Source organism: Grammomys surdaster, unplaced genomic scaffold, assembly GCF_004785775.1.
Source record: "Grammomys surdaster isolate TR1022 unplaced genomic scaffold, NIH_TR_1.0 67, whole genome shotgun sequence".
In the NCBI taxonomy this organism is placed as follows: domain Eukaryota; kingdom Metazoa; phylum Chordata; class Mammalia; order Rodentia; family Muridae; genus Grammomys; species Grammomys surdaster.
Genome location: NW_021604569.1, coordinates 12,536,457 through 12,560,436, shown reverse-complemented (window position 1 = coordinate 12,560,436; position 23,980 = coordinate 12,536,457). Strand labels below are relative to the sequence as shown.

The window sequence follows — 23,980 nt, the reverse complement described above, 5'->3', positions numbered from 1 at the left end:
AGATGCTGAGAAGAAAGTATACTCTTTTGTTTTAGGGTGAAATGTTCTATAGATATCTGTTAAATCTATTTGGTTTGTAACTTTTATTAGTTCACTGTGTTTCTGTTTAGATACTCCAACATATAACAAGGACACATGCTCCACTATGTTCATAGCAGCCTTATTTATAAAAGCCAGAAGCTGGAAACAACCTAGATGTTCCTCAACAGAGGAATGGATACAGAAAATGTGGTACATTTACACAATGGAATACTACTCAGCTATTAAAAATGACGACTTCATCAACTTTGTAGGCAAATGGATAGAACTAGAAAATTCCATCCTGGGTGAGGTAACCCAGAATCAAAAGGACATACATGGTATGTACTCACTGGTAAGTAGATATCAGTCCAAAAGTTCAAAATAGCCTTGATTCAACTCACAGACCATATGAAGCTTAAGCTTAACAAGAAGGAAGACCAAAGTGTAGAGGCTTCAAACCCACTTATAAGGGGGAACAAAATAATCATAAGAGGCAGAGACAGGGAGGGACCTGGATGGGAGAGGGAAGGGGAAGGAAAAAGGGGGAGGCAGGACCAAGTATGGGAAGAGAACAGGAGAGAAGTCCAAAAGGCCAGGAGAATGAATAGAAATAAGTAGCTATGGGTGGGGAACTTGGGGAACCACTAGAAAGTCTCAAACACCAGGGATTCCCAGGACCCAATGGGGATGACATTAGCTGAAGTAACCAATAACCGGAGACAGAACCTGAAGAGACAACTACCAATAGATAGGCATGGTCCCCCAGTGGAGGGATGGGGCCACCCACCCATTTAATAAAAATTTAACCCAGAATCGTTCCTGTCTAAAGTAAATACAGGGACAAAAATGGAGCAGAGGCTGAAGGAAAGGCCACCCAGACAACCAGAGACTGTACCACAGTGCAATCCATTCCATCTTCAGACACTATTGCTGATGCCAAGATGTGCTTGCAGATAGGAGCCTGGTATAGCTGTCCTCTGAGAGTTTCTGCCAGCATGTGACTAAGACAGATACAGATACTCACAGCCAACCATTGGACTGAGCCTGGGGACCCCAATGTAAGAGTTAGGGGAAGAGCTAAAGGATCTGAAGGAGATTGCAACTCCATAGGAAGAAGAACAGTACCAATTAATTGGAATCCTCAGAGCTCCCTGGGCCTAAACCACCAACCAAAGAGTATACATAGACCAGTTCATGGCTCCCTCTACATATGTAGCAGAGTACTGCCTCATCTGGCATCAATGTGAGAAGTTCCACTTGGTCCTGTGGAGGCTTGATGTCCCAGAGAAGGGGGATGCTAGAGGGGTGAGGCAGGAGTGGGTGGGTGGGTAAGGAAGCACCCTCTTAGAGGCAAAGAGGAGGGGGAGAGGTTGGGTTGTTCATGAAAGGGAGACTGGGAAGGGGGATAACATTTGAAATGTAAACACATAAAATTATTAATAAATAAAATAAAACAAAAATGTTTCAATTTCCCTAAGGAGTTTGCATTTGAGCAAATGGTATACATTAGACCCTACCCTTAGGCTGAATCACCAGAGTCTCTTCCAGTATCTCTCTTACGTAGGTGTCCAAGCTTCTCTTTAGCACTCTTCCTTCTGAATGTCCCACATTTCTGTTATAACCTTGGCAAGTGTGTAGGACATATAATTGGTGTAAGACTTTGGAATGATAAAAAAGAGATATTATGTGTCTAGAGTATAACACTATCATACACAGCAAGTCTTCTGGGTTATGTGTTCTATAATGTAACTCTCCTTGTCTAGCAGTATTTTTTATATGTGTGGGTAGCTAATGGCAACCCAAATCCTATGACTGGAATTGCATTTCAAGAGGCTATATCAAGCCCCATTTTCCTAAGTTTTTGTCCATTTATGACTAGATTTTAACACTTCCTTATTCTGTATAGCTTTGTTCGTCACATCTTTAAACAAGTTAGGATGTTGAGCTGCAATTCATTTTATTTATTCTTCATGATAGTTGCAATAATATCTCTCTTTGACTTTCATCCATGAGCTCTGGTTACTCAAAAGGACCTTAAATTTACCTGAGAAATATCACAAAATTGCTAGTACTAATCTTAAATTGAAGGGAGAAATATCCAAATCTTGATGAGTCTGAGATTTTTATTCTGTTGCAAGCTAACAGCTGCCCTGACAGTCTCATGGATGCAATAGACACACTTTTGTACTTTTGGATGGGACCAAGAACTTTTTCTTTTTCTCTCTCCCTTCTTTTCTCTCTCTCTCCCTCTGTCCCTCCTTTTCAAATAGATTGTTATTGTACACATATCAAAAGAGAGTGCCTTTGTTCGCAAGGATCTTTACCTTAAATATCAATAGAAATACCGAGAAAAACATTTCCTTATTTGTTTAAACTCAGTAGAGGGTATAAAGGTGGCACCCAGTAGATAGGCTTTTAGATCAGTAGTCCAGAAAATTCACATGGATTGATTTTGTATGCATATAATGTGTGCATAAAGGTATGTCATATATATGTCCATTTGCCCCCAAAATCTTTTCCACATAGATTTATTTCCCTTGCTTTATCATCTATGATGACCTGTTGTTGCACTCTGGAAGTAGTGACAAGTACACGTTGATCTCAGATCTTGATTCTTAATATTCCTTTCCAGTAAAAAGAACTAGAGCTTTTTAAGGAATTTGATGATTCTAAATTCTAGTATGAAATATGCAAGGTAACCCAAGAGAGTCTTGTACTGTCAAAAAATAAGGCGCTTTTAAGAAGTATTTAATTTGTGACTGGAGAGGTGGTTCAATGGCTGAGAACTCTAGCTGCTCTTCCAAAGGACCTGGGTTCAATTCCAAGCACCTATGTGATGTCTCACTACTGTCTACAACTCCAGTTTTCAGAGATGCAACAGGTAGAATCATAGTGCATATACATGCTTGTAGTCAAAGCATTGAAACACATAAAGTAAAAAAATAATTTAAAATATTTTTAAAGAAATGTTTAATTTGAAAAAGTAATAAATGAATCCAAAATTATCTGTTATGTCAGAGACAAAAATATTTGCAAGAGAAAGCAGTGAACAGAACTGAAACCACTAGAGAAACAACATACTAGGTCTACATCAGAGATGAAAAAAACCATTGAAAGAAAATATTCAATAACTTGTAGCATACAGCATTCATACTGAATTAAGTATTATGGGCAATGTAGAGATAATTTTAAATATACAAGAATAGTGTATAGGTTATATGCAAATATCATACAATTTTACATAAAGAACTGGGGCAACCTGAAGCCAATGCCTGAGGGTACCTTTGCCTTAGTTAGGGTTTTACTGCTGTGAACAGATGCCATAACCAAGGCAACTCTTAAGAACAACATGTTATTGGGGCTGGCTTACAGGTTCAGAATTTCAGTCCATTCTCATCAAGGCAGGAGCACAGTAGCATCCAGGCAAGAATGATGTAGGAAGAGCTGAGAGTTCTATATCTTGTTCTATACAGGAGAAGACTGGCTTCCAAGAAGCTAGAATGAGGGTCTTGAAGCCCAAGACCACAGTGACACATTTCCTCCAACACAGCCCCACCTACTTCAGCAAGACCATGCCTCCTAATAGTACCACTTCCTGGGGCAAACCACCACAATATTCAAGGATAACTGTATTGTATTATAGATCAAAGTATAAAGTAGACAATTAATGTGAACTTCATAAAGGAAGAGACATCATTCTAAGAATTTCAAATAATTTATGTACTAGGCTACCAAAGGAAATGAAATAGATTTCTCCACTTCATAATGATTTTTTCACCAAATAGACAGGGGGGAGAAAATAACTTTACTGTGAAGAAATATGGCAAATACTTGCTCAGCCAGTGCCTAGCTGAGTGACAACCATTAATTTTAATAGTGGTTATTCAAGTTGGTGGAGGTAAATATTTTAATATCCAATCATGCATCAGCAATTAGATAAAACTCCAATTAATTTATATTTTACAAGATTTCTGACTAAATTCTTCAAAGTGTAAAGGTCATAAAAAAGGCATTTCTGAGAAATCACCAGAGCAAAAGGAGCCTAAGAATGCATAACAGTTAAATGCAGTGTAAGAAAGAAAGGATGTCCATACCCATTAATAAAAATGCATCAATAGTAACTATCTAGTAATGACAAACGTGGTACATTAATGTAAATGATAACAATGGAAAGCTGGTTTGAGTATTCTATGATATCTAATTGCCTATGAATCTAAACTAGTCCATAAAGTCTTATTTTCATAAAAAGAAAGAATTTGTTAACCATATTCCACTCTTTTTGACTATGTATAACTGGAGGTTGTCATACGATCATTTTATGTCATTCTCTTCACAATATATCTGTTCAGGAAGGTTTGCGATTGAGTGAATCTGATTTTTGCAATAGGAACTATGCACAGTAATGGAAACTAAGGATTATAAAAACTATATTATAAGCTAATATTTTAAATGCAATTTTTAAAAGCTTAAACTTCTAATAAGCTACCCTATATGGATATATAATGCAGATCCCAGAAGCCATAGGCTATTAAATAAAAAGTCCCAATACTGGGAATATCTTTCTATGTTGTATACTTTGTCAGGGAGGTCCGCAAAATGACACAGGCTTTTGTAATTGCTCTTTGTTTACCACAGGAACTATATGACAAACCCTATTTCTGAAGACACCAAAAACTTTTATTACAAATTGTAGAAAATTAAGTTGAAACTGAGAAGGAAGCTTTCTTCTTACTGACTAGCTTTCATATGGCTAGAAGATGCTTTTCACCCTTCTGGAAGAGACAAGCCATCAATGGCCTAAACTTGCTTGGAACACTGTGAGCTATATTACCAACCTTCCAGGCAACCTTCTAGGTGCCCATTTGTAAAATAATAACATGGTTGTCATGGGGTAACTAACTTCTTTCTGCTTAGATTGGATGTCTGCTTCTCAAGAGGGAAGTTACAACTTGTTCTGTCAACCTAGTCAAAAGCCCATACATACATGGGGAGGTCCTAGACCCCTAAAGACAACGTTTGTTGTTTCACTAAATGGACATGGTATCAAACTTCTTTTTAAGCACTTTTGTTTCTAATCATGGCTTCATGCTTCTCTCTGTCTTATTCATAGATGCTTTTCTGAAGCAGGTGATGGTTAACACAGAGACTTATACCTGAAAGTGCTGAGGATAAACAAGTATTGGGTTCTCAGCCCTAAACAAGATATATATATATATATATATATATATATATATATATATATAACGTCCCCCAAGGCTCAGGGAACATTATGTAAGAGAAGCAGAAAATACAGAGGAGTGCTGCAAAATACTACCTTCTGAACATGACATGACCATGGTACTCCTGAACTCACAGCAATTGTTATATACACAGGACATGCACAGGATGAGGCCTGTCAACATTCTATCATCCATTAATATAATGCTCATGGGCTCCTACCCCTCACTGATGAGCTAATGGTAGTTTTTTGTTGTAGGAGTATGGAAAATTCTTTCCTTCAGTACCATAGCCACTAGTTACTACTCTCTGTGCCTGTAAATATCCCTCACCCTTGTGCATGCAAGCATCCCTTACTAAACTCAATGGTGACAAAAAATGTAGGGAAGGGACTTGTGAAAAGAAGGGGTTCTACCAGGGTAGGAAGCATATAAGAGAAGAATGTGGTGGGGCTGAGATGAGCAAAATGCATTACATGCACTTAGGAAATTGTCAAAAAGAATTAAAATGTAAATGAATATTAAAAAGAAGAAAGGAAACACAGTATGTAATATGACAGACTTTGGTTTGACAGAGTCATCTGCTGAATCTCCAAAATTATCAAAAAGACACTGAAGGGGGGTCAGAATTGTCATCACAGAAAGGGCACAGAACTTGAGAAATACCTTCTGCTGATAAGAAATATTCCCTAGACTCACACAGCCAGGAACATATGTCTACATCAGCATGGTTGTCACTAGATACTAAGGGTGTCTTGATTCTTCAACATTTTCAGACAAGTGATTTCATAAAACTGGCTTCCTAGGATGCATCTGCTTGGAGCTCCAGGTATCACTTCCCCGTCTTACATTTCCTCCTCACGTCAACATGACCTAGTGGGATTAAGTGCAGCTGAGGTCACTGAACAACTTTTTGAGTAAGCTATTTTAGAATCCACTGACATCATTAGCTCCAAGTTGGTATTCGTGGGTCAGCACCTCATCCTCCTCACAGCAACAACAGTTACAGTTTTATCTTATTATTGCCTGGCTGCCAAGGGCCATGGAGAACCGGGTGTGGTTACCAAGCACTGGCAAGACCTAGCGGTGACTCTCACAGAAATGGATAAGAGTTTCTTCCCAAACATGATTTGATAATGAAAATGTTAGAATGCTAAAATTTAAATCATGTATACATAATTTATTATTATTCAACTCACTAATTTCTTTAAAGGATATGTGGGGGGAAAGTTAGTAGTTGAGTCTATTTAAATAGTTATCAAATACGGTCACAAAGACTCTACTGGATGGCCTGTGAGGTTCTTCCCCATACCTAAATTCTGCAAGTCCCATGAAGTGATGCTCCCTAATTTTATTCTCATCTAGTCCTCTAAATTTAATGAGGCAATGATTACCATTGTTATTACTCTCCTTGTCTTATAGTTGAGGCAGCAAGATCAGAGAAGTTTAATAACTTGCCAAAAACCAGCATAATTTGGAAGGATAAAATTTGAGACTTGGCTGAGCTCTGCCTCACTCAGGAGATTACAGATTCAACAATACCGGACATAATGTCACTTCTAGGCCACCCTGATTAGCCCCCAAGATAAATCATTCATGACATTGACATTGGCTACCCCAAATCCACCTGTCCAATGGAGAAAATAAAGCTCTCTTTAACTTTTAGTTTTTGTGTTATTTTCTACTGTGGAAGGAAATAATACATACATCTATGGAACGCACACAATAAAATATTATAGAATAGTTTAGATTTTTGGGTTTTTAATTTTTATCGATTTTTATGGCACAGAGTTTTTAATCTCTTAACAAATCTGAGGGGAAAAAAGTACATCTTTACTCTAAAGTCAAAAAGACCCTCATTCCAAAGACTGTCAAGACAACAGGAGACATATAGAGAATGCTAGCCATCTGTCTTCATAAATAAGACTTGGAAATCTGAGAACACACATGTACACATCTGTGCGCATGCATGCACACGTCCATGAGCACACAGACACACACACACACCTCAGGAGATAATCCTTTAAACATTCCTCCTTGTAAATGTATATTCATTCCAAAGACTGAAATAAAACTTGAGTTTTTGACAAAGCTTTAGAATGTATGTTCTAGAACATAAATTAAGGGCATATATATGTCTTCTGAAGTATAGTCAAATTATTGTTCAACAAATGATGACATTTCATTGGTTAACCTTTAGAACATTTCTTTGCACAAATGACAAATACTGTATAGGAGTAGCTATACAAGAGTCTGTCTTTTTTTTACTAGAAGTTCCAATTGGCACTTAACATTGGGCTGATATTAGTGCAATTCCATAAAAATATAATAATAACAATTAAACAACAAGCAGGATTCAGGGCACTCCTTTTATGTTTCAAGATGAGTCTTGTGTTCCTCATCCTGGTTAATGAAAACTGCATTAGTATCTCAGCAGTTAGTAGCTAGACCACTGATGTTCACATGCTTTTACTACCAACCTATTTCTGTTGATAAAATTAACTTAGCACAAAGCACAGTCTTCCTGGCAAGATATGCCTACCAGTACAATAGTGATGTGGATGGAACGGGGGTAACCAATCACATTTTGATTGGCTTTAAGGACAATTCTACAACATGAAATATATACCTGGCAAAATTATCAGGGCAGTGAACCAAGATATAGTCAATGAACCTAGGGAAGAACCTACTCCTATCACTCTGCTAATGGGACATAGCACTAAATCAACTCCTAAAGGCTTTTGTTATACCCATAGTTTAATATATCACTCAACTTTCACTAGAGAAGTGACTTGTTCTAGCCTAATATTTAGATTCCTGCCTGAATTACTTCTTTGTTCTAGCCTAAGATTTAGATTCCAGCCTGAAGTTACTTCTCTGTTCTAGCCTAATGTCAGATTCCTGCCTGAAGCCTATTTCCTTGTCCTTGGCCAATGTCAGATTCTTCCCAAGCCCCAAAGGCTTTCCGCCTCTTCCCCTGTTTTATTTCATTAACAAGACTGAGCCTGTCTTAGATTGTTCTGACAAGAATGCCTTCCTTACACATCATGGAATATGCATTATCCAAAGCAATGTGCTTTTATCTTAGGTTGGTAAGGCTCTATGCAGAATCTTACTGTTCTTGGCTTGCCAGCCTGTTAATTTAATAACTCTGTCTGAGGTTCCATTTTCAGGTTCAAGCCATGCACTTTGGCTGCCAACATGTTGATGTTGTTAAAGACAAGCTTTAACACTATAGGCAGGAATAAAAGCATTCCCAGGACAAAAAGGGCTAGCATGATCAAGCTATATATGCTCTTCTTGAAGCTTGACCAAAATAGAAATACTGACCTCAGGCTATGGGTAATTTTATCAGCAGTATCTACAGCATCAATGCTCAGCAGAGCAGCATTTTTGAAATTCATAAGCTCACTATGTATCGTTAAAACATCCAGAGAGGTGTTAGAATTATGCCAAATACACTGCAAGTGTCTTTAAACTTTTTCCTAATTATAATGACTACCACTGTAAATTTTAGAACTGACAAGAATCTAATGGTATTTGGCATGACACTCGAGATGGCTCCTTACCCTTAAATTCTGAATCTCCTTCCAATAATTTGAATAGGATAAAGAACATCAATCCATTCTTCCAAAAGCCTATCTAAATCCTCTTGTATATTCAACACATTAGTAACATTTTTTTGCTAAATGATTAACAAAAGTAGCTGTCTTAACTTCTTGTGTCACAGCAATTGCAGAAGCAGTGGTGCAGTTGCAATTAATGTACTTAAAGCTGTTATACCAGCAGTAATCAAGCCCAATACCCTCTTGCTTCTGCTTAAAGCCTAACTAATTTCTTCCAATAGACCAAGGCAACTCTTGTAAGTATGATATTTAATTGGGGCTGGCTTATAAGCTCAGATGTTCAGTCTAGTATCAACAGTGCAAGAGCATGGAAACATCCAGGCAGGTATGGTTCAGGAGGCTCTGAGAGTTCTATATCTTCATCTGAAAGCCACAAGAGAAGACTGGCTTCCAGGCAACTAGAACTAGGGTGTTAAAGCCCACACCCACAGTTGACACACTTCTTCTAAGAAGACCACACCTCCAAATAGTGCTGCTCCCTGGGCAGAGCATATTAAAACTACTACATCTCATCGTGGAAATAGTATGTCACAGTGTGCACCACACTATATCCTTCTGTCCACACATCTTGACTTGCAAATGTTCATTGCAATGAATCATTGGTCTGGTTCAGGGTCTATGGCTTCTGTGACACCATCAGGATTGGTTTCTCATAAGAACTCCTCCTGGTTATCCTAATGTTGCATCACATCAGAGAGATCTTGCACCTTTGGATCAGGAGGGCCAGCCCTTTCTCAAGATCCAACAGTCCCACAGGTGATGTAGATTTGGGATAGGCCAACTCAAAGCCCTGGATCTGGACCTGGATGGTAGCTGAGCTGGCCATCACACCAGCTCTCTCGTATCTGCACCACTAAGGAGAGCTCTCCAGCACTGCTCCAGCTAGGCCACTTATGTGGCCACAAGCAGAAGGTAGGGTCAGTTCTCCTGCTCTCATGCCTTGGGGGACCAGCTCACCCTCACCAGGTCTCCAGAGTCAACTCTACTATGCTGCCCAGTTGTGCAGAATCCACTCTCACAAATGCTGCTGTCAGAAACTGGCTGGGCCAGCTTTCCTGCTTTCACACTCTCTTGGCTGGTTCATTCATGATTTCATCATCAGGGCCAGCTCCACTGTGTTACCCAGACAAAATGGCCTTGTAAATACTTAAGAATCTCCTTTAGCCTTTGATATTTGCTTCATTGATTCGGTAGCTAGACAGATTTTGTTTCAAATTTTCCTGCTCTGTTCTATGGAGTTGTCCCCCAACAGTAAGCAGAGATCATCACAGAGTTCACCAGTTTTGTTGTTGGTACTGTTGGTCTCACTATACAGCTTTGTCTGAACTGAAACTATATATATATAGGCCAGGATATTCTCAAATTCACAGAGATACACCTGCATCTGCCTCCCAAGTGCTGTAATTAAATTTATCCCTGTCCCTATTCCCAGCCACTCATAGGATTAATCTTAATGGTGTTCTGTGATTGCTAATTTCCCTTTCTCTCTCTCTCTCTCTCTCTCTCTCTCTCTCTCTCTCTCTCTCTCTCTCTCTCTCTCTCTCTGTGTGTGTGTGTGTGTGTGTGTGTGTGTAATTTTGTTTTTACTGAAAACAGACTCTTCTCACATAATGTGTCCTGATTGCAGTTTCCCCATCTTAACCTCCTCCCAGTTTCTCTCACTTTCTAATCCACTCCTTTTCTGTAAGTGTATTAATCAGGGTTCTCTGGAGTGTGTGTATGTATGTATGTATGTATGTATGTATGTATGGGTGTATGTAGATAGATAGGATTTATTAGAATGACTTACATGCTGCAGTCTAGATAATCCAACAATGATTGGCTGTGAATGGAATGTCCAAGAATCCAATAGTGTGCTGAGTCAATGAGGTTGCAAGTCTCAGATGCTCTTCAGTATAAGCTGGAATCCCAAAGTAGTCTCCAATGCCTGTGAAAGAATGAACTGGTTGGTGAGGGGAGAGTAAGCAGGTAAAGAGCAAAGCTTATATAAATTTCCAGCAGAAGGTGTGGCCCAGATTAAAGATCTATCTCCTTACCTCAAGATCAGGAGTAAAGGAGTGTCTTCCTAACTCAAATATCCAGATTAAAAATACATCTTTCTACTTCAAATTAAGAAAGAAAAAAGAAAAAGAGAAGGAAAGAAAGGAAAAAAGAAGGAGAGAGAGAAAGAAAGAAAGAAAGAGAGAGAGAGAGAGAGAGAGAGAGAGAGAGAGAGAGAGAGAGAGAGAGACAGAAAGGACAGACAAAAAGAAAAGAAGAAAAGAACAGAATAAACATGACCTCCATTTGTGACAAAATAAAAGCTGCCACATTAGAGTTAGACAAGAAAAAAAAAAAAAGAGCCCAAGAGAAGGCACAAGAGTCAGAGGCCCACACTTGAAAATCCCACAAAAATACTAAACTAGAAGCAATAATATATGTGCAGAAGACCTTGTTCAGACTTGTGCAAGCTCTGTGCATGCTCCCTCAGTCTCTGTGAGTTCATATGAACTTCGATCATGCTGATAAGAGAGTCTCATTTTCTTAGTGTCCTCCATCCACTCCAGTTCTTACACTATTTCTACCTCTCTTCCATGAAGTTCCTTAAGCCCCAAGGAAAGGGAACTGATAAAGACATATCACTTAGGACTGAGTATTCTAAGGTCTTCCATTCTCTGCTGTGGGTCTGGCCGTGGGTCTCTGTATTCTTCTTATTTGCAGCAGGAGGATGATTCTCTGATTATGGCTAAGCAGGGCACAGGAGTCATTTTATTGCTTGTTTGTTTGTTTGTTTGTTTGTTTAGATCAGTAATATTTGGTTTTTACCCTAGGTCCCTGGACTAGTCTCTAGTTCTTGGCTACCCAAGTAGTGTTGAGTATGGGTTTCATCTCATGAACTGGGCCTTAAGTTAAATCATATATTGGTTGGTTACTCTCACTGTTTGCCACCATTGCACTAAAACAACTTGCAGACAGGACATCATTGTAGATCAAAGAGTTTGTGGCTAGCTTGGTGTTTATGTCTCTCTTTTGGTAGCATGCAGAGTACTGCCCTTTACCAAAGATGTTAGAATATGGTGGAGTGGGGGAAGGTGTGAAGGCCCCATGCAGGCACCAACTCAATTTATCAATGTTCACTAAGTTGTATAGGTGCTGTCTTTAGTAACTTAGTCTATGCAGCTGGGATTGCTTGGGGAATTCCCATAGGACCCCACGGACCAACAACTCAGTTAGATGCAATTCATTCCCAGTACTGGAAGGTTCATTTAGTGACAAGAGATGAGATAGCCAGTTTTGACTCTGTCTCTCTCATTACTTGTCAATTTTGCTTAGATTACCTCCATATATATACATATTTCAGGAAGTCTTCCCTGTGCTAGGCTTCCACACTACCCCTCAAATGGGCCCAAAAGTTAATGGTCTTTTCCCATAGTCCCTCCCTCCAGCTCCCCTCTTCCTTCCCACTTGATCCCCTATATTAAAAAAAATTACATCATGAAATTTGCAAGTAAATAAATAGAACTAGAAAAAAGTTATCCTAAGTGAGGTTTCCCAGACCCAGAAAAACAAATTATGGCATGTATTTGCTTATATGTGGATGTTAACTGTTAAGTCAATGATAACCAAGCCCCAATCCATAGAAGCATAGACAGGAATAGAATAAGACACTAGTGGGGACAGATAGAGTTTTTGGTTTTGTGTTTTTGTTTTTGTTTTTGTTTTTGTTTTTGTTTTTGAGACAGAGTTTCTCTGTGGAGCCTTGGCCGATCTGAAATTCAATCAGTAGACCAGGCTGGCCTCAAACTCACAGAGATTTGCCTGACTCTGCCTCCCAAGTGCTAGGATTAAAGGTGTGTGCCACCTGGTGATAGTTCTTATTAGGAGAGATAAATGTAACAGATGGTTGTGGATGGCTTTGGGTATTGATTGTCAATTTAACTGAATCTGGAAATAACTAAGAGACACCTATAAGGTGTTTCTTAACTGAGTTAATCAAAATGGGGAGCCCTGCCATAAATTTGGGTGGAAATTGTTTGATAGCCCAGATATAAGGAATGCCAAGGGAAACACTCTGTATTTTTGTCTGCTTGCCATTATATGTTGCTGGTAAATCATTTAACACATTGATGAGTTAATCTACCCAGTTACTGTCAGTGCCACTGCTGTAGATGCTGCCATGTCTATCATTCATTGGCATCAGACACTGGCTTCTTCTCCCTTCATATGTGGACAGAAAACCCATGACTCTCCAGGAATCTACCAAGCCATCACATCAGATGAGTACTACTGAGGCATCCTGCTTCATGGATGAAGCATCTACCAGTCCTCAGCCTTTCCAGGGTGAAAAAAGCCATTGTTGGACTACCCAGACAATATCATACAAGTCAATCTAATAAACTCCACTTTTAACTTGCATTTACCCTATCATTGCTTTTCTCTATGGAACCTTGACTAATGCAACTCTCTAACTTCACCATCCTATAGTGTGCATTGCCCTCTGAACACAGTTATGACATGAATTTTATTTAATTTTATAGTTATAATTTCTACAAGAAAGAAATTCTTGCAGCAATCAAAGACTCATGTGAAGAAGTACAGGTAATAATTACATTCTCCATTACGTCCCCAGAACTAATAAAGGATATCACCAAAGTCAATATAAATAGTGACATGAATATGAACACATGTTTTTACATTTTAGGGTTTCATTTCAAAGATAAGCAGATTAAGTGATATGATTTCTTGTATTTGCTTCAGAAACATGAGCATGAACCCCAACATAATATGAACACTCCAAAAATGAAGCCGAAGATTATGTGACCTCCATATCCAAGCCCCAGCACACCACACTGCACCATGTGACGTCTGCCTGAGAGCTCAGCTGCATGAGTGACCTACAGACCCCATGTAACGTCTGCCTGAGAGCTCAGCTGCATGAGTGACCTACAGACCCCATTCCTAACATGCTGTAACATATGATGTAGACAAAACCTATGAGCTCAGAAACCATCTGAACACACACACACACACACACACACACAGAGAGAGAGAGAGAGAGAGAGAGAGAGAGAGAGAGAGAGAGAGAGAGAGAGAGAGAACCAAATTTGCCTACTCCAAAATTTGAATCATCTGAGAATGGTTGGGATGTGAGAGGGGCAGTAGTTCGGTTCCAATGCTGCAGAGTCTCCAGGACACAGGGTAACAGTAGGATAACCAGGAGGAGTTCTGATAAGGAGTCAATATTGATAGTGTAACAGAAGTTGAAGATCTCAAACTAGACGAATTATTCATTGCAATGAATATTTGCAAGTGAAGATGTGTGGACAGACTGTAGGACACACTGTCACATACTACAGCTTCCATAATGAGATGTTTTCTATGTTTGGGGGAATTTTTTGGTTTTAGTGGTGGTGGTGGTTGTGTGTGTGTGTGTGTGTGTGTGTGTGTGTGTGTGTGTGTGTGTTATTTGAGGGGAGTAATATGCAAAGGAGGAGACAGGGAGATGAGCAGGACAGGGATGCATAATGTGAAACTCACAATCAATAAAAAAAGTTTTGTTTTTTAAAAAGACATCATAGACTGCTAATTCCTGCTTGGTGTCGTGACTGCCTTCATACCACTAATGGAGATAAAGATCAAGTGAAAGAAGACCAAAAAGCTCATCTGATGTCAGTCAGATGATATACCAGAATTACAAGGAACCCAAAGGTGTGGAGAATATTCAACAGCCAGATCCTGGTGTTCAGCATCAGTTGTGAGGCAACAAAAAAAGAAAGCACATGCTGCCCAGTGGATCCCAGAAGTTCCTGGTTTACAAGGATAGGTCTTGAGTTGGGCCTGCATTTCTTGTAGACAGGGTAAATTTTGGGTTAAAAGTTTTGTGGGTATATTGGGGTTTCTGCTTTACTACAGGAGGTGGCCTCTTTAGGTTCCATGTTCCCAATGTTGTAAGTCACAGCTAAGGTCACCCCCGTCGATTCTTGGGAGCCTTTCTTATCCCATGTCTCTGTCACATCTTAGAGATGCCTCCCTCACCTCCCACCCCCACTAGTTGCAGATTTCTACTCATTCTGTTTGCCATCTGGCAGTCTTCCCTATTCCTTCCCACACCTGATCCTGAGCCCCATTCCCTTCTCCACCCCGTCTCCCACTGAGTTCTCAGTGAAAGAGGATATGCTTAACCTCAAAGAGACTTGATGTGCCAAGGTAGCGGGATACCCAGGGGAGCCCCACCCACTCAAAGGAGAAGAGGAGAGGGATAGGTAAAAGGTTGTGGGAGAGGTTGTCCGGGAGGGGAGCAGTGAGCAGGATGTAAAATAAATAAAAAAAGAAGAAGCCTATGGAACTGAATAGAGTCTTCAAACGAAGAAATACAAATGGTTAATATGCTGTTCCAGGAAGTGTTCATGAACCCCAAAAGACCACCTAGGAGCCATTTCCGATGTATCACATTAGGGTCTCTTTATTACAAACTCAAGTTTGGGCTTACTCACCACAGGCCCACAGGATGGTTTGGTGAAGCAGGCCCAAACTCTCATCAGGACAAGGTTTTATAGGAAATAGAAGTAAATGAGGCAGTGGGTCCACCCTGGCAAGCATCTAACTAAACGTCTATTGTAAAACGAAAGGTAGGTGCTCTGAAACAAGACTGTATACAATTAGGAACAGTCTGAAAGTACATATGAAACAATCAGACTAGGAAATAGCTAGGAAGTAACTCTAGGGTATGGGCCAAGGACAAGCTGTGGGGTCCTCCCTGGTACATGGGTACCACTTGGGTTCAGCTGTGGGCCAAGGTCTCAAGGTTTTTTTCTTTCTTTCTTTCTATCTTTTATCCTTTATGATGGAGGCTGGTCCTAAGATGGAGTAGGTTTGGCCTCTCAAGTAAATATGTTTTAAAGTGTTCAACATCTTAAGTTCAACATCAGGGAAATGCAAAGAAATTAAAAGTACACTGAGTATCAGCCTCAGCCAAGAATGGCTATCATCAAGAAGCAATGACAACAAATGCTGGCTGGAGGGTGGACAAAGGGAATCCTTGTTTAATGTTGATGGCAATGCAAACCAGTCCAGTTGCTATGAAGCTTGATATAAAGTTTTCTCCAAAAGCCAAGACAGAAATACTAAATGACCTAGTTACCGCACTCCTGGTCATATATACCCATGTTCACTGATGTCCCGTTCACAAAAGCTGGAAGATTGAGTCACTTAAACATACATCAACTGATGAACAGATAATAAAAATGTGGTGCAAACATGTACACAATGACATTCTCTTCAGCTACAAAGAAAAATCAAATCGCAAAACTTACAGTAAAATGGATAGAACTGGAAATCCACACTGAGGTAACCTAGGCCCAGAAAGACAAATGTTGCATACACTCTCATATGAGGGTCTTGTTTACAAAGCTTTAACTTTGAGAGTTTAACCTGGAGTGTCTGTAGAGGCCAAGAAGCTCATAAGAGGTCATGAAGGAATAAGACGAATTCCAGGCTGTGTCTGCCTTACCACTGGCATACGCAGAAAGCATGCTGCTCGGGGAGGCAGAACACAATCCATAATGGGGTCCTCAGCTCACTTCTACCCAGGTGGGAAACAGCAAGGTCTGGGGAAATTGCTGTGGTTCCCAGTCTCTGGTGTACCCAGGCACCCCTGGAGTACTGCTGGGAGTTGGGAACAGAGTTTCCAGTCTGTGCTTCCCCTCTGTGTGTCCACAAACCAAGCAGAAAGGGAAAGGCAGAGCCCAGAATTGGGCGGAACCCAGTTTGTTTCGGAGTGAATGTCAGGAGTAAGGAGGAGCTGGAAAAAAGAAGGCCTTCTCCAGGAGACTTAGGCCCTTTATGACAAAAGCCTCCCCCCATGGCCATCCTTAATGAAGAGACAGTCGGTGCTTGTTTAAGCTGCTTTGTTTCATGGTGGATAAAAATGTATATACCTTACTCAGAGTGAATCAGGGAATGCCCAGGAAAGGAACTTCATTGGCTGAACACTCCGAGTCTATCTAGATACCCATTAGTATGGAGAATGCCAAGTTTTTATGCTATGTGATTGATTGTCATGGTCCACTCAGTAGGGTGTCATTGTTATGTGTTCCAGAGCAGGTAGAGTCTGGCAGGAAGCTGGCCCCATGCCTACCGTTCTCAATTTTGGGTTTGTCCTCATTCATCTTACCCATTCTTCTGCCTGGTAGCATGATCCACTTGCCCCATAGAAGAATACATTAAAATGGGCAAGCATAGAACACAGTGGTGAAAGCATCAGAGAAGACTCAGAGTTAATCAGGGATCAGGGCAGGGGATGGTGGAAAGGGATTGAGAATGGATTAACAAAATGTAGGAGATATGAAAATACCACAAGAAAGCTTACCTTATAAGGTAATTGTGTGTGTGTGTGTGTGTGTGTGTATAAAATACATGAATAGAGGTACCCTACATGGATAGAAAATGTGGCTCCCAGAAGCCGTGGCTTCTTAAATGAAAATTCCTGTGCCACTATCCCAGTGTAGGGTACTTCCGTGTTCACTGTTGGTCAGGGAAGTCCCAGAAGCATCCCAAATAGACTGTTGTGATCTGAATACTAAGATGTCATTGCTGTGTCATTGCTGAAGTCAGCAAACATTTGTTTGCAGGACATAGAAAACTCTTGCTGGATCTGAGCTTGAAGCATTCATAGTGCTGGGCGCTGCACAGGCTGTCAGCTGTGAAAGCATCAAAGATCTTGCCCAGCTGTGAAGTTTGCTGTGCACTACAGTATTCACCTGTCAGTTATATGTAGGCTTAGGTTTTTCAAAACCTACTTTAATAAGGGTTCTTAAATATTTTAATCTCCCTTCTTGCCCACTGCCTATCAGAGGTAGTGGAAAGGAAAGGTTAATACGGTAAAGGGGGGTGTGGACCTAGTTAGAAATAGTTCTTTTGAGCTATTCAAATCTTCATTGTCAAGATGTCAGCAGTTCAGTTCACATGAGTCAGCAGCGGTAGCTCAATCAACTCACAAACACCATTCACGAAACAGCCACAGCAGTTCTATCCGAAGAAACCTACAGACACTGCCAATTGGCCCCAGTCTGCAGAAGCAGCAAGAAGCCATCAGAATATCATAAAAAGTTCTTTGGTGCATTTCTCTCTGTGAAGTCACAGCAAGTGATGATCAGTAAAGGAGACAAGGTGAACCATTGCCACAGCATTGTCAGTGAAGACCAGTGTCAGCAAAGCCCGATGAAGACTAGCGAAGAATGGCAAGGAGAACCAATGCTCCAGTGTCATCCACTGTCTGTTGGGTTATACTTACACCTTTTCCAAACACCGCGTGTCCTCCCACTCCAGCAAAACATCACATGCCCTTTTTCCAGGCAGATTTCAGAAAAACACCAAGTCTGTTCTTAGCAAAGCATTCTCCCATGTGTCTGCTTCAACAAAACATCCTCTCATAAGACAACTACCAAAGAAACATCACATTACATCACATGACACAACTGAGTCTCCAAAGAAGCTAGAAATTTCCTTGTATGTCCCAGTAGTACAATGGTGGCAAGAACTTTATGAGGCTAACCAGCTGCTTTCTGGTTGGAATTAAGAATTATTTCTAAGAGGGAATTCATGCCTTAAACTGTAAATACCCATGCCTGGGAAAGTCATTATTCCTGAGGGGAAAGAAGATAGACTGTTGTCTAGATGAAGGAACATGGTGTTCCTATTTAGAAGGAAACTGCCTTCTAAATATGCATGTTTATACCTACGATTTGTGCTGTTCTCTGTCTTGGTGTGTTGCAGTTGGCAACAGTTAATGCAGAGTCTCACAACTATTGACGTGCTAACAATAAGTGACTAGACAGTGCTCAGTCTTACATAGCACAAGTCTATTACCCTCCCCGAGGCTCAGAGAGCATCGTGGAATATGGAACAAAAATAATGTAAGAGTTGGAAGACAAGAGGAAGTTAAATGTGATCTGGACATGATATGGCCATTGTGTTGTGGAATCAAAAATGTGCAAATATTAAACCCATTAATACTCTATCACATATGGAACCTCTTAAGGGCCTACCTCCCCCAAAGAAGTCATTGGTAGTTAATTATTCCTGAGAAAAGAGGAGTAATATTTTTCAGTGGAGCATCCTCTGGTAACTTACATATGCTCTGGTAAATAACCCCCAACTCATGCTCATGGGACAACCCAAATTAAGCAGTAGGTGACAAAAGAAGATACGTAAATAAGAAGAGAATTTGTACAGTGAGAGTAGGTGAAATAAGAGGGAAAGTAAATGAGTGTGTATGATGGAAACACAACATATAGATGTATGAAATTCTAGGAGAATAACTTTAAAAAAGAAAAGAACATAAACAATGTAAAATTGAATGAGATCTATGTTAGTCAAGAATTGAGACTTATTGAAGTTGGATAAAGAGCACAGCCTACTTTATCATATTCGAAATTTTCTTAAATAATGTTATAGAAATCCTTGTTTACCTCCTATTAAATTATTTCTGTGTCAATGTAGTAAGAATTAAATCCCTAGGAGCAGATATTTGATGGTAGAACGGAGCAGAACATGGGGGAAGACATGAAGCACAGAAAGAATCCAAAAAGGCCAGGCAGTGGTGGTACACACATTTAGTCCCAGCACTCAGAAGGCAGAGGCTGGTGAGTCTATGTGAGTCAGAGGCCATCCTGGTCTACAGAATGGGTTCCAGGAAGGCCAAGGTTACATAGAGAAACCCTGTCCTGAAAAACAAAACAAACAAAAAACAAAACAAAAAAAACAAAAACAAAAAACAAAAAAAGAAAGAAAAAAGAATCCAAGGAGAAGGAAACTTCACAGTTGATGACAGCCTTACAACTGATGGCTCACACAACTGTTCTCTGATGAACCTGGAGAGCCAGAATCCAGTAGCATGCCAGGCTACTCCTCGGTTTTCTGTATCTGTGTTGCTGAGAGGTAGCAGAAATTCTACCCATCCACCATTGTCAGTATCACTGTGAATTCCCAGTCCTTATATTTAGAGTGTGAGATTTCACAATTCTCAAAGCCAATCTGTCCTGTCACTTCTTCTAAAATGAACCTGGATCGCCATGGTAACAGCAAAGGCAGTCAGTGAGGTGTTCCTGTTTTAACACTACTAAAATAGCAGGTGAAAAACAAAAGTCGGAGAAAGCTTCCACACTGTCCTTTAGAAATCATCTCAGTCACTCCTTAGTGGATGAGTGGGGTGTAGATATTACTCCCAGTGGCTCCTATGGCACCCCTCCAAAAAAAACCCGGCTTATAGTGCCCCATCTGTACATCCAAAGAAACCACCATTATCTGTATTTTGTAGAAAGGTAAAATAAGGCATCAGACAACACAAGCCTCTCTAACATCTGGTAACTATCAAAACCAGAATTGAAGTCTGGATTCACCTGGTGCCAAGGCCAAGATCTCTATGATGCCAAGGTATAAAGGTGCTCATTCAGAAACTGTCTGTGTAATCCTTTATGTCATAAAATAAGCTCAGCATGAAATCTGATGAAGGCAAAGGTAATCAGAAGTATAGACTGTATGTACTTAAAACTACAGAGTATCTTGAAAATTTGTATTTACTTCCTTTCCTCTCTCAACTTTCTACCAATATAAGAACATAATACCAGTAAACAATAAGAAGAGGAAACATTTTTTTTACAGAAATCTATGAAGAGATAAACAAAAAACTTTGTTTATGAAGGTATGGGTCATACAAACAATATTCATGGATAAATAATAATTATACCACTCACTTCAAAGTTCCTCACATAATTCTTTGAAGAAGCAGATCAATGTTAATCACAATGTTTCCCAACCCCTATAATAAATATTTTATTGACAATTATAAGTGGGGACTGGAGAAATTATTGCAGGATACATGATCACACTGTGAACCCTAAGACTGTATTATTTACTGGGAAAAAAAACTGTTTCTAGTTGTGGTGTGGCTCAGCCCTTAGCACATGCCTTTAATCCAAAACTATGAAGGTAAAGTTATTTTGTACAGGAAGCACCCATGTTTGAAAGTGATGTCAAATTGAGTGGCAGACAAAGTGATGAATCAGAAAAAGACTTAACAGACTAGGATATGCTCAACTCAGAGAAGAGAAAAAAGTGAAGCTACTCAAGGGAGCAGTGCAAAGAAAGAAAAAAAGAGAGGAGACAGTTTTACTGGAACATGTGTACAGAGATAGGTTGCAGAGAGAGAAAAATCTAGATACAGTAGAAGACAGAATGAGCTAAAGAATGAGAAGAAGCCAGAAGATTGGAACAGATTGCCAAAGTTAGTATGAGGCCAAGCAGAACAATTAAGGTAAAGCTGAGAAAAGACAGATTGAATCAGTCAGCTTGGAGAGGAGTTTGAGCCATAACACCTGAGCTGAACCATCCAGCCAGTGCTCAGAAAGAGTTAGGAAGGGGTAAGCTTATTCAGCAGCAAGTCTCAGAGGCTGAAAACATTCTAGGCTATATTAGATTGTATGGAGGCTAGACGCTTCCAGGACTAGGGCTAGGTTAGCAGACTGAGGCAGTAAATCTCAGAGACAACAATTACAAGAGAATAAAATACCCACACAAACGTATACCTATGCACATACAATGTATCTACAGAATTGTAGGTGGTACTTTACTAAGACAGAACCCTCAGGCTAATATAATGTCTTAAATACAATGTTTGGAACACAGTCCTGTGTTTACAACACTTTTCTTTAAAGTCTCTGAAAACGAGATCCCCAGCCAGCTATGAGTGGAAGCCAAATTGTACCTTGGTGGTATCCATACTTTTGTCTGTCTTGGGTTCCCTATCTGGGGTGAGTAGACATATATGTTGCATCTCAGGGAAAGTTTTGTCATACAACAACACCAACAAACATGTCAAACTAGATGAGGAAAAACCTACTAGGTACCAAACCCTACATCAAGAATTGCAGCCAACCAAGTAGAGAGCAGAAGAGGCAGTCCTTCCCAAGAAAGAGCACACCAATTGGTTGTACAGTGATAAACGGTCATGGTCATCCCTAAAAACAAACATACAAGTAAGATGCCCTTTTTAAATTCTTTATCTATGATCATAGCCAACTGTCTATAAATGTGTGGGGTCCTATAAATATCACAACTACTGTAAGAAAGAATTCTTTGACTCATGGAAGATTTTGGGTACAGGCCTCAATTGCTGGGACTAGAGCTATCTCTTGCCTCCATTTTTCTTCCCAAACTTTTCTCAACTGCAATGGCTAGGTAGTTGGAGGAAGGAGAAGAGGAAGTCTATCTCCCCTGAAATCATTATATATTGTCCTCAATTACACAGTTCTATTGATGTGAAGAGACACCATGACCAGGAAACTCTTTTAAAGGGCAGCATTTAATTGGGGCTTGCTTATAGTTTCAGAGGTTTAGTCCATGATTATCATGGTGAGAAGCACATGGGTATGGCACTGGACCAGTAGCTGAAATCTGATCTGCAGGAAGTAGAAAGAGGGAGAGAGAGTGTGTGACAAAGACAGAGACAGAGATAGACAGAGAGTCAGAGAAAGAGAGAGATACTGGGCCAGGTGTGGGCTTTTAAAACCTCAAAGCCCAGCTCCAATAACAAATTACCAAACAGTTCCACTAACTGGGGACCAATCATCCAGATATATGAACCTGTGGAGGCTATTCACATTCAAATCATTTGTCTAATCTATAATTAGACAAAATAGTTTTCATTCTTTTAAATCTAAAGGTGAATCGTGGATGGTCTAATTCTGCTTTGTACTTTCAATAAGTGATATTTAGGGATATCCTGTTACTTGCCTAATGTTATGTTTCTCAACACTTATGTAAATTGTAGTTCATGGAATACTAACTACCCCTGTCATATTATTTTTTCAGAAAGTGTTTTGAACAGCTGAAAAAATGTGAAATACTGCATGCTACACTATGGTTTGGGCAATGCAAAAGTCACTGTATCAAACTAAAAGTATGAGACACTCAATGGTTTGTAAGTACTGTGTATGTATATGTACAAAAGTATATCATGGTATTTTTAAATTATAATTTTAGTTGACTAAGACAATTTTTACGCAACAGCCAATAATTCTTATGGAGTTAGCATTCTATTTAAATATATAAAATAATAATTTAATATCTTAGAATACTTAATATTCACAAAATTATCATTATTAAAATATGAATTTTAACTGAAGGGTTGACATAGAACTATTAATCAACATTATTAGAAGTTAATGTCCATGTTTTTATTGGTTATTGTTCATCACTTCTCTAGAAATAATGCAGCATCACATATAAACTGTTATCATACACAAGTATTTATCCTCCTTAAGTCATTTCCTTCACATCCTCATTATTGCCCAGCCCAGCTCATTCTTCCCTTTAGATGCAATGTACAGAAAGTATTATATGGTTCTTAATATAGTCATACTCACTGAATACTTCATAAAGTTCAAAAAACTGTCTTTTATCCCATAATTTCACCACTTAAAAAGACTAATACTCAGTGTTGTGACAGTGTCAAGATGAGTCAGGATCATTACAAATTTTATGGTGAAGTAGTTTGACATGAAGGAGATTTTGAGGGAATTCATCTAAACCTCAAAGGGGAGGAAACATTTTAAACCGTCCTTTGCTCTGGCTTCTCCTGGTTCTTAGACTAAGGCTTGCAATGCTAATAACTCTTGCCTTTACTTCTCCATCACATGGCTCTTTCAAGACGCTAGACAAGGTTTTATTTTCCTAACACACCTGGATCTTATACAAATAGAACTATCTATATACTTCCCTTAGAAAGTCCCTTAGAAAGCCTCACTGGCAAAATATTTCAACTCCCACATCCAGTGACCCCCACCCAACTCAAAGAAGCCAAAGTAAGATTGATTTCCCAGTTCCCTATATATCATTTAGGATTACCTCTTAAGATAGGTCAGGGAATAAGGAGAAGAGAAGGTAGAAAATGTTTAACTGTCCTTAGGTAAAGGACTCCCAAAATCAGCAGTTTCAGAGATGTTCTTGTTTTTCTGACTAGGAACAGCAAAGTTTGGGTGTCTTATCTCTTCCTAAAAGAGCACTCCTGCCTACTGGTAAATTCAAGAATGAGGACAAGAACAGCTCTGAAAATGTAGATTCCCTTGTGGTGATCAGCTT

General features: G+C 39.6%; 1 long non-coding RNA gene across 1 annotated transcript; it reads left to right on the top strand.

The window, feature by feature from the left end:
* The first annotated feature begins 310 nt into the window (after nt 1-310).
* On the top strand, nt 311-13,684 carry LOC114629129. Its single transcript, XR_003712606.1, has 3 exons — nt 311-359; nt 13,381-13,441; nt 13,601-13,684. It is a non-coding gene; the product is annotated as an uncharacterized LOC114629129 (long non-coding RNA).
* The last annotated feature ends 10,296 nt before the right edge of the window (nt 13,685-23,980 follow it).